We start from the raw sequence: 12,500 nt of genomic DNA, 5'->3' as shown, positions 1-12,500 counted from the left end.
GAAAATTTCCTATTCAAAAAAGAAAAAAATCATGATATTTTTTTGTTATAAGATTTTGGAAGATAAGTTGTTATTATATAAACTCCTCGCAAAATTGGGGGACATTGTCCCCTTTGTCCCTCCCCCCCTATAAATCCACCCATGCTCTTCTGAACTATTCAAAAACAAAAAAATAATGATTTTTTTTAAAAAATTTTGGAAGATGTGTTGTTGCTACATAAAGTCCACCCAAAACTGGGGGGGGGGGCATTGCCCCCTCTGACCCCCCCATAAATCCGCCCATGTCTCAGCCGCATTTTGCTGAAAGGTAATCATACTTTAAAGGTCTTGAATACACCTTGACACAATGGTTGGATTCTTGAATTTTGTTCGGTGGCAGAAACTTCAGGCTCATATTGCTCAGCTGAATGATTTCATATGATGTAGTAATATCCAGGAAAATAATTTTTCCGCTTCCTCTCTCAATTTTCTCTTTAATGCCATCCAATCATTGTGATAAAATCGTGAATTTATTTCTGACTTTCCAATTTGATTCATAGGAGTTCCCGAGTACAGGTGGTGAACATGTTCAGTATACAGGGTATTTCGTTTAAACCATAGACTAATAATAAGAGTAGACCGAGCTTTCCCAGACTTGCTGATGAAAAAATTGGTTCATGGATACATCATGTGACTGGTGGAAGGCTTGGCGAACACTTTGGCGGCATGGTTGCTAGATGGCAACATTACCTATAGTTTGGCACTCGACATGTATTTAAGACGTAATGTGTTTTCATTATAATTTTTTTCCAGGTGCAGAGATTGAACTGTTTTTCTTTTAGTTATGCATTATTTTGACATAGTAATTAGTTTTTGATCACAGTTTTCAGTAATTTTTATTTCATTTGGAACTGCTAGGTCAGTATTGGCGTGAACATAATGGCGTAAACGTTTTGCGTAACGCAAAAATGTACTAATCGGTATCTTAAATTGAAATGGTAGGTAAAAATCTTACCGTTTGCCGATTCTTTTTGGGCGCTTGCATCTTTAATTGCTTAGAGAGTTTTTGAAATTGAATAAAGAAAATGCACAATACTATCTAAACGAAAAACTCACTATATTTCCAAAATATTTACAACTTAGAATAACAAATTTACAAATCTGACTCCATAAAAGATCATTCTTCCGTGTTCCATCAATTCTATTTATTTTATTAGCCCGCTGTTGCTAGGATATCCACCAGTCACATGGTTTGGTTTATGAGCAGCAAAAGGGTTGCCATAGCTCGGTCTACTCTTATTATTAGTCTATGGTTTAAACCTGCAAAGACCTTTATTTTCGCAACCGTTAATCCTAGATGCATACTTTCAATTGTAAAAATGTTCAACATCAGATGCAGTTTTAAGATATTGAAAGTTTGAAGCAAAAATTAAAATGAGTCAAAAAATACAAAATTTTTCTTTTGATGTTGACCTTAGCTCCCCTAACTGTTATTTAGGAAAATAATCTCCTTTTAAAAATAATTCAAACACAAAAAGTTTGAAATTAGTACGATCAATATTCACCGAGATATGAAACGCAACGTTTTGTGACTTACACCACTTTTCACTCGCCGTCAATAACAACTTTTGGGGGGAAATATAGCGGTTAACAAGTGTTTAAAATTGTGTGCATAGAGTGTGGTTTTTCAAATCGTTTCAGGTTTTGTGGTGTGCTTTTGCGTGACACGGTATAACATTTGCATTCATTTTTGAATAGCAATGAAAAATTCAAATACCTTGTTTTTCTTACTTTGACGACCTGTCATTCTTCTGAAAGGGCGGTAAGTTAAAACTCCTCTTCTGTATGGTCCCTTAAAACTTTGAACTGGAATATCTCCTTGAGTTTTGGTCGCACAAATGTCAAGTTTTTTGTGTCACTAATAGCTTTCAATGGAGATTACTTCTCTAAATATAAGGTAGGGGACTTAGGGCCTGCATAAAAATTTAAATTTTGTATTTTTTGGCTCATTTTTATTTGTGCTTCAAACTTTCAACACCTAAACTCTGCATCTGAATTTGAACGTTTTTGCAATTGGAAGTATATATCTAGGTCAAACGGTTGCGAAAATAAAGGTCTTGCAGCTTAAAACGGAACACCTTGTATAAAGAGGTAATAACTGAAGGGAATTGAAAATAGCGTTCATAATACTGGGGTATTCATATTACAGGGTGTTCATAGGACAGAGAGGTCAGCCTATGCTTAGTCTACGGAGTTTCGCCAGGATCATTAAAATGTGTTCAGAACACTAGGGAGTGTTCAGCTAGAAAGAATGCAATGTATCATTAAATTGAAGAAATTGCTAAATCAGGAATCGTTAAATCGAAGTTATACTGTGATTATGATCAGAGGAATCTGTGTCTGCCGTGGCCATGCAAATAGGGCGCGGAAGTGTGTTGGATTTTAACTTCATTTATCGTTCCATTGCTCAAAAACTATTTACTTGCAAGCAAAATCATTCATTCCTGCACTAGAGTGACCTTTAAAGTAGTGTTTTTACTTCCTTTTACAAAAAAGGAAGTATTGTATTCGCGAAAAAAATTTCATTCAAAATTCGGCCTTCATTACCATTTTGCTCACTCCCAAATGAATGTTGAGTTTTTTTTTCAACCCGACCACACGCGGATAAGTGCCTAAGAACGTATAAACATTCGAATTATCCATTTTGACATTCCCCGAGTTAATTACAACGACTTTTTTCGTGACGTCCGTATGTACGTTTGTATGTGCGTATGTGCGTATATATGTCGCATAACTCAAGAACGGTATGTCCTAGAAAGTTGAAATTTGGTACGTAGACTCCTAGTGGGGTCTAGTTGTGCACCTCCCCTTTTGATTGCTTTCGGGTGTTTTTAAGGGGGTCTTGTGCCCCTTTTTCGGGGGAAATCATTGTTAATTTCGATGTATACTCAAGTGGTGTTATAATTTGGCGGACACTTGGCGATATATCGCCAGTCTTTTGGTCGCCAAGTTTGTCGCCAACTTGGCGACAAATTTGGCGATATTTTTTTTAAAATCTGTTTTCAATTTGGCCGCTGGTGGTGATATTTAGAGACTAAACTATTGAATCACATTAAAATTGCCAATAATGGGAAACTGACATTAAAATTGGAGCAAAAGGAAGTAATGTGATACACACATCAGCTCGTTATTTTTATTCTTCTGGGGGAAGTGCGAAAATATTTAACTTTAAAAGTTCGTGACTTTGTGAAAGACTGACTGTTTTTTTCCCTCGTTTTATTTTTGCGAATTGCAGTCAGTTTTCCTCTTAGCTGGGACTGTGGTTCAAAATTCAAAATTTAAAATCAAGTATGTCTGCACCTCTTACAGCTACAGTAAAAATAAAGGCACATTTTAAAACATAATCTTAAGCTCTTTCATTTATCAAACAAATGGTTTCGCTCGCAAGTAAGTAGTATTTGAGACGTGGAATGAGAACTGAAAAAGAGCACCTATAATTCAAGATGCACCTGAATATATGTAAACGTCTACGAGTGTAAAGTGGTACAAGTCACTAAACGGCATGTTTCATATCTTAGCGAACACTGGTCGTAGTTGAAGTTTTTTTGTGTAAGAATTGTTTTTTATGGTACGGATTTCCCCAAATATGACAGTATGGGGCCTGGGAGTGATACAAAATGTTAGATTTTGTTTTATTTTGTATAACAATTTTCTTTTCGCGTTCTGTCACATGCATTGATAGGCAAATTGGTAGAAAAATATTTCTCTCATTTTAAATCTGTCCGACCATCGATTACACGGAAAGGCTAATATCCGGTTTATAGGCGGAAATGGACGCATCTTTTAGTTTATAGGGGTGTTAGTTGGTTTGTTACAAATGTGCACTTTTGCCTCTCTATTATTTAGCCTTAGTTTTGTAAAAATGAAAATTTGCTCTCAGCAACATTTTTTTAATCTGAAGTCTATTCTATGATATTCTCACGGCAAAAATTAATTGATTTATTTATTCACAACGAAGTTTTGAGCTTACCATTTTGCTTTTACGTTCCTGAACGAAATGAAAATATTTCATTTTATTTTTGTTGTTTCCATGGTAACTATTTTTGTCTTCCATTATTTTATTTTAGAGAATGCAATAAATGAGTAAGGCGCTAGTGACATTATAAAACGCGTGCATCAAATGCCCATCGTTATTTTCCCATCTCACCTGCTAGATTCATTCAGATGGAATCGTCTTTACTTGGCAGATTGCCAAATTACATACAATCCGCGGTCAAACAGTATGTACCAAAATTGTGCTTGTTTAAAAAACAGATCTGACTAGAAACTTGCTGTAGAATCGTAGACTAAGACGTAAAAACTTCGAAACATTAACGACCAAAATTAAATTGCCGGAAGCAATATCACTGAAATCTAAAACTTTTCGTTTAGTTTTTAAATAAAGCAATCAAATAATTAAGACTAATAACAATTACACTAAAAATGAAAAAAAAAAAAATCCACCAAACAGATAAACTAAGCCATTTGAATATAAACTTTGAGTGGGTGAGACAGTAATGGGGCAAACCTAACCTGGCAGCGTTGCATTGCAGTTTTTAGGACTTGCGTAGCCTTAAGAATCTTCCAGATTAGGTTTGTCCCAACTACAGTATACTCCCGATTATCTGTGTGCAGATTATCCGGTTTGCGGATTATCCGTGCATCATTTCGGAATCACACTTTTCTAAAGCTTCCATGATGTTATCGATAATATCGATAACATCATTGAGGAAGTTAAAGAAATCGAAGGTTTCGAATCAGTTGACGCTGAAAATGTCGAAGAGTGGTTTAAAAGCGACGAATGTGAATCAGGATGTCAATGTCTAACTGACGAAAATATCATTGAACTTGTTACGGAATCAAACGCAAGTGACGATACCGAAAACGAAGATGAAGAACATGAAGAAAATACAATTTCACATTCTACTGCTCTACAATCTGTGGAACATTTATTAGATTAACTGAGTGAAAGAAGTTACGATTACGGAGAAATAGTTGCAGTAAGAAAAATTCATACAGACATACGCAACAATTTAAACAAACAAAGAAAAAAAAATGTATCACCGATTTTTTTAAAGCAAATAACTTCCTGGTTTGTGTGAGTATATACATAGTTTTTTCTAATTTTCCCTTAAATAGTTACCCTGCATATTCCTTGAATGATTTTTCGGATTATCCGTGTTTTTCGATTATCCGTGCTACGCCGTCCGCTGATTAGCACGGATAATCGGGAGTATACTGTATATATAACTGCTGCACATAGAGTAAAGAAATTTACATAGAGAGGCTCCGTCTATGGTAAAAAGGAGATGAAATTGAAGCCGGAATTATGGGATACATCGGTGCGATGATGGACATGTTATGATAGGATAACATGGTCATGTGATGCTAACATACTCGCTTCGCAAGAATGGATTAGTCGGACCTCCATATAACGAAGTAGCAAATTGCCGGAAAAAAATTCGATATATAGAAACGATCTTATTTTATCATAAAAATCTTCTAAAACATTAAAATTAAAGTTAATTTTCGTGCATGAAACCCAATTTCTAATTTATACGAGCATCGGATTAAACGAAAGTTAATAACTGAAAAATTAACAGAAATTACATTTTTGTGCCTTCATACATCTTCATTCTTCGGCAGTTCAACTTGATTCGCAACATGAGGGGATTTTCGTTTTGGCAATGTAATCGAGAGAAAAGTAAACAATCAATCTACGTAGGGCCGTGGTAGCCTGATCGGTAAGGCATTGGACTCGGGACCGGAGGGTCTCGGGTTCGATCCTCACTGATCGAAGACCCACCGTCGTCATTAATGGTGACTGGGCGACGTTAGATATGCTCGTGGTCACAATGTCCTCCAAGTGAAACGATACCTCTGGGGGTGCCAGACTAGGAAGTTATTCGGCTCCTGGCCAGGTTCTAAATTGTCTCTCGAACTGTCCATAGATGGCACCACCATCTATTGTGTTGTCTTTGTGCTGTCCTGGAAAAACAAAATCCTGGAAACATTGTGGATTAATAGAGGTATAAGCTTCCCTAGTGGAATAGCAGAAACCTCAATCTGTGTGTGTGGAAAGAAAGAAAGAAAGAAATCTACGTAACTTGAATGATTTTTACTGCAGCTAAAAATACTACACTGTAAAAAAAATCCGGAAACGTTTCTGAGTATATCGTGCAGCTGTGGTTCATGAAAGTTTCAAAAACGTTTCTGAGTATTTCGGAATCCTCTTTCTGTAATGTCCAGAAACGTGTCTGAGTATTTCGGAATCCTCTTTCTGTAATTTTCAGAAACGTTTCTGAGTATTTCGGAATCCTCTTTCTGTAATGTCCAGAAACGTGTCTGAGTATTTCGGAATCCTCTTTCTGTAATTTTCAGAAACGTTTCTGAGTATTTCGGAATCCTTTTTCCGTAATTTCCAGAAATGTTTCTGAGTATTCTGTGCAGCTGTGGTTCATAAAAGTTTCGAAAACGTTTCCGAGTATTTCGGAATTCTCCAAACAATTTTCAAAAACGTTTCCGAGAATTTCGGAATCCTTTTTCCGTGATTTTTTCTAAAATATAATTCTTTATTATAGTATTGCATACCATATCAGTTTCAATTCTTTCATATCTAAGAGCAATAATACAAGCAATTTTAGAATCATTCGTGGATTTTTTTTTGGAATTTCTAATGACAAATAGCATGGTTAACAGAATAACATATGCACAGTTATAAATTTTTGAAAAATTATGAAATAATCTAGTAGTTTCATTCCTAATCACAAAATCGTCGGGGAATTGGAGTGGGGGTACCTTCTGAAAAGTGGGGATTGTTTGTTAAACAATCTTAAACTTCAGTTTTTCTCTCAATATTTTCAAGACAAAACTATCAACATATTGTATTTTTAATGCAGAACTTAAAAACATATCTTGTATCAAACTTGATAGCTTTTATCTTCGGATAAAATTTGACAGGACTTACCTACCCTTCGCGTTCCTAAATTCGTTCACCTCAAGTCAATTTCTCTGACGAACAAAGTGTACCGAAAAGTACCAACAGAGAAATTGATGAATTTAAATATGACACCAAGTCCCCCTGCTGGAACCATTCGGGTTGATTCTTCTGTTCTTGCCCTTTTCCAGCTCATCACAAATATAAATACTTATTCAAAATAGGTTACTGATTTTATTTTTACAGTGTGAGCAAAATGCATTATATATTTTATTTATTAAAACATTGAACTCTATTACATGATTATTCCATTTTATATATACGAGAATACCCCCCCCCCACCATAAGAGTGATGGTGCACCCATAAAATGCTATGAAGCGCCCACCCCCCCTTGAAAAAGCAACATCATATACAATATAAATCAAAGTATCATATACATTATAAATCAAAGTATCATAAAAATTATAAGTCAAATACTTTAATATGGTGTAAAAATACAAAATTATTTTATTAAGTCTTTTTTTTTTTTTTTTTTGCTTTTGGTAAAATTGAGGCTCGTAAGACGAAAAAAATGAAGACACTTTTAAATACATATATGTATCTATTTGTTAAATAAATTAATACACATTTAACTAATTTAAAGCGTTTCGCTAATGCAAATATTTAAAGAGATATCGTCATTCAGATAATACTGAAGCACTATGTTCCTAATTACAAGAGATATTTTTTTTTTACTTCACAATCTAGCTACACTGTTTACAAGAGAATGAAAAAATGCAACCTTACAGACGAACTATCAAACCTGACAATTTGCATATTATAACATTTAATTCATAATGCGTGATACATAAATGTTCAGCCAAATATTAACTGAGATTGACACATAAAAACAAAGTACACAATAACACTTATTTAAATTTTTTTATAATCTTCAATTCATAAATTTTACAGAATAAAACTAGACACACTTGCACTTTAAATATGTGTTCTATATAATGTAAAATATTTTCAAATTGCAATAGTTCACAACGAAAAAATGATAATGAAGAAAATAGTTTTTTTTTAACGAGATTTATATGAACTAAATCTCTTTAAAGTAATAGAGTTGCAAAGCGACTTACCTATTCGTCGGTGGTGGTCTTTTGCAGGCTTTGGTCACCAAAAAGGTGATTTTTATGACAGAATAAAATTCTGCCAACAAAAATTACCCATTTGGTATAGAAAGAAGAAAAGTATCCAAGAAAAAAGTGAATTACCTACACAAGTTATGCGACGCAATGAATTTAGATGGCGTCCTCTCGGCAGTTATTTGGTTTTTAATTTCAGTTTGTATTCCTTCCGCGAGCATGCGTCGAGAATTTGCACTTCGTACTTAAAAATAAGTGACATAGCTTCAAATTCAATCTCATGACGATACATAAGCAAGAAAATATAAGACTTTAAAATTATATTCAGTGAATTCATGCGAGGAACAAAACTTCTACTAATCCCCTTGATGAGTGTTACTTCGCATACATGAGTCAGCACTTGTTTTCATTGCGTGCTTTCGAAAGTTTCAGTTTAGATTTGCTGCTGGACTATAAAATTGCCGTGTGATCTGCGCATGCGTCGACTCTTACTTTCTTGCTAAACGGGAAACGTTTTTGATTATAGCAGAAAACTGCGGAGGGCGTACGAATCTGTGTATTACGGAAAACTTTTTTGTATATTCAGAGAGTTTTCCGAGATTTTTTACAGTGTAGGAATGACAATCAACGGACAAAAAGGCTAACTTGAAACTGATTTTACAGTGTTACTGGTTACAACTAAGATTTGAAACAAACTTGAGGGAATTTAAGAACTCCAGAACGGAACAACGATCTATCTACACCCCCCTCAAACCCAGATTCCTTATGAGTTTCGTAGCAACCTTTAGTAAACATAATTTTCTCCATTGACCTTCATTTTTCATGAGACAAACAGTCTAAAGTGGAAAAAAAAAATCTACGAACGTCTCGAAATTTTTTTTCGATATATAGAGATTTTTTCGACATATAGAAACAATTTTTCTATGTAATGAACATTGAAATTTGCTGGGATTTCGATGTATAGAAAATTTCGATATGTGGAAGTTCGATATATGGAGGTTCGACTGTATTTGGCAAAAAGCTAAGGATCTTGGGATACAGCGATGCAACTTCCGGCTTCAATTTCTTTATAGTGAGGCCTCTCTATGTAATTTCTTAAATCTATTGCTGCTGCATCTATTTTAGCCTCTATGCATTTTTAATTCTTTTCTTCTATTGCATTTCTCCCCAAACTGTTAGATCTGTTTTAGCCTTGCAATTTCAAAGAGACGTTCAAAAGCCCTAACAGCTAAAAGTGGTTACATAAGAATTCGTGCTAAATAAAATAATAGTTTAAAAAACTAAAAAAACACGCTTTCGTAGCAAAATGAACTAAAAAGTGAAACAATCTTTGGATGATAGTACTTGACCAATCACTTCATTTTAATGTAATACAAAAAAGTGTGGGGTGCTGTCTATTTACATTTTTGCTTGGACAGCAAATGGAAGAAATTCAAGGCAACTAATAAGAAGCCCCCCACGCTTTTTTGTATTACATTAAAATTAAGTGATTGGTCAACTACTATCATCCAAAGATTATTTTTCACTTTTTAGTTAGCGTGTTCTTTTAGTTTTTAAACTATTATTTTATTTTTCTGTTTTTAGTCTTATGTTGGAGAATTATCAGGCGACGAAATTATTTATAAAACGAGTGCGAGGTAATATCTTAAAGTTAAGACAAGGGCACCCCAATGGGAAGCTACTGCGAGTCATCGATGTCTGTTTGCGGAAATCATATTTATATTACTTTGAAAATTTGAGATGCATTTGAATAAAAGTTTTGTTCAACAGTGGTCTCATCAGCAATGCATTTCCAATTGAAGGCTCACCTAAATTTTGGCATGAAATGAGTTAAAAACAATGATATTTCATGTTCTAATTACCTTGGAACATTGGAACAAATTTTGTCTGATGCAGAAAAATTAAAGGTTTTTGTAGATATTTTTAAATAATTTTTGCGAGCATTTTTTAATGTATTTTTAAAATTTTTTCCTTTTTCATTGTTGGATTTATGCCAAAATATTGATTAAAGTTGGAGGAAACTAACAATTAAAAGAGTTCATTAATTAATTTGGTTATAGAATATTGCATTGTCATCGGGTCTGAGGTCGCGTGCCAAATTTCAAAAGAATCCGATCGCAGGAAGTGGGCGAAATTTGAGCTGCAAGATTCCGTCACAAGATACATACATACATACAGGTAAAGCAAAGAAAAGCGTGTTAAAAAGAGCGCTTTTCCGTAAATATTTTCTCCCAACTGCTACACTGTATGTTCGTTTTAATAGATTGTTTCAGTTTTCCAAAAAACTAAGTAACAGTTAAGGACGGGTAAGGCAGCGTCTCTCTAGTGAGCCTTCAGGTAAGAACAAATCATCACAAAACTTCATTTGGACGAATTAATTAAAAAGACATATCTGAGCATCTGAACCCCCCGGGATCCGAAGAGTTGCACATAATTACGACCGCCACGGTTACGGTTATTTTCGAGAATGTGACTTTTAGATGGAAGAGGTGAAACGGAGGGGGGAAAAAAAAAAGAGGACTCTCTTGCAAGAGAATTCCTCTCGGGCCGCTAAACTCCTTAATCATCTTCCTCGAGTCTCCACTTTTCTCCCATCGGGGGGTGGGGGTGGGGGGGGGGGATCGAGTGGCCCCGGGGTGTTTATGGACACCTGATTAAACAAATTGCTTTTTGGAGCACTCCTTCGCCGTCGAGAACACTTTTAGTCCAGAGAGAGCGGATCTGTGATGGTGGATAATATCTTCTGTCGCATATCATGAAGTGGGGGTTTGTGTGCGAGATGGGGGGCTCATAGCTCGAGCACTGGGGGTTGGGGGGGGGGGGCATGTATATAAATACCGCACTCCCAGTGTAAAAATCGGATATTTTTATCACCTTTTTCAAGCAAGCTCTTTGCCAATCAAGTTTTATGTTGAAACATTTATGACTGTGTACGCTCGAACACAAATAAGCAATACAGTGGATGTAAGAATGTTTTACCAACAAGGCCCCGTAACTGGCTTTGTGATTTAGTTCAAACCCTTAAAACATTATTATTATTATTATTATTATTATTAATGGTAAAATGGAAAGAAATGATTTTTTTGCAGAAAATTAATCTTTACTAATAATAAAACTGAATGTCTCTCTCTCTGTCTGTCTGTCAGGATCTCTGTGACGCGCATAACACCTAGACCGTTTCGCCGATTTTCATGAAATTTGGCACAAAATTTGTTTGCAGCATGGGGGTGTGCACCTCGAAGCGAGTTTTCGAAATACCGATTTTGTTCTTTTTTTATTCCAGTTTTAAGAACATTTTCCCGAGCAAAATTATCATAAGATGGACGAGTAAATGACCACGTTATCATAACGTGGAACCGTAACATGGGCAAGCCAATTGGCGAGAAATTCACCATACATTGTTTGTAACTATACAGGCGAACCAAAAGACCTTTTAATTTTCTACTTCGGGCAAAGCCGTGCGGGTACCACTAGTCATAATAATAGTGTAAGGTGTTTTTTTGAGTAATTACAATTGCTTATTGTTCTCACTTGACTATTTTTGACGTTCCTTTGATTTTCCCCACCGCCACCCTCCGCACCATCACCGTCGACGGGCTCCTCACGATGCTGCTGCTCTAGCGAAAGCAGTCTCCAGGTTGCATCCATGTCCTACACACACGCGCATACATACACAACTACACGCACGCACGCACACATACACAAACATACACCTACACACACATACACACATACAAACACATATACACACGCATACATACAGACACCCACATATACACACACAAAAAAATACACACACACATACACACAACTATCCACACATTCATGCCTGCACACAGACACAAACACATATGCCTACACACACATACACATACCCCCCCCCCCCCCCCACAGACACAAACACACATGCCTACACACACATACACACGCCTACACACACACACTCGTGATTGCGAGAAACATAATTTGAATTCAAAATGTCAAAATTCAAATTAATTTTTTTTGAGCAATCACGATTGTTTATTGTTCTCATTTGACCGTTTTTGAGGTCCGTGCCTTTTTCAGCTTGGATCAGGGGCCTCTGCAGCACCACCCCCCACCGTCCTCTGCTGGCGGCACGGCTGCTCCGATTCTGAGCTATCCGCTTCTGCTGGTCGGAGGCGTCCATGTCCTACACACACGCACGTTCACACACATACACAGACACACGACTTCACACACATACACTCACACACGCCTACGTGCATACACACATGTCTACGCGCACACACAACTATGCACACGTAACCGCCCAGGAGGAGAGGCAGACTTGGGGGGGACAGGAGCCGTTTCTAGAAACAATAACTCCAATGAGTAGGGTCCTGTCTCAGTTCGTGATTGCGAAAAACATAATTTGAATTCAAAATTTCAGATGTCA

The sequence above is a fragment of the Uloborus diversus genome, chromosome 7 (genome assembly GCF_026930045.1).
Source record: "Uloborus diversus isolate 005 chromosome 7, Udiv.v.3.1, whole genome shotgun sequence".
In the NCBI taxonomy this organism is placed as follows: Eukaryota; Metazoa; Arthropoda; class Arachnida; order Araneae; family Uloboridae; genus Uloborus; species Uloborus diversus.
Note: the sequence above shows the minus strand (reverse complement) of the source record.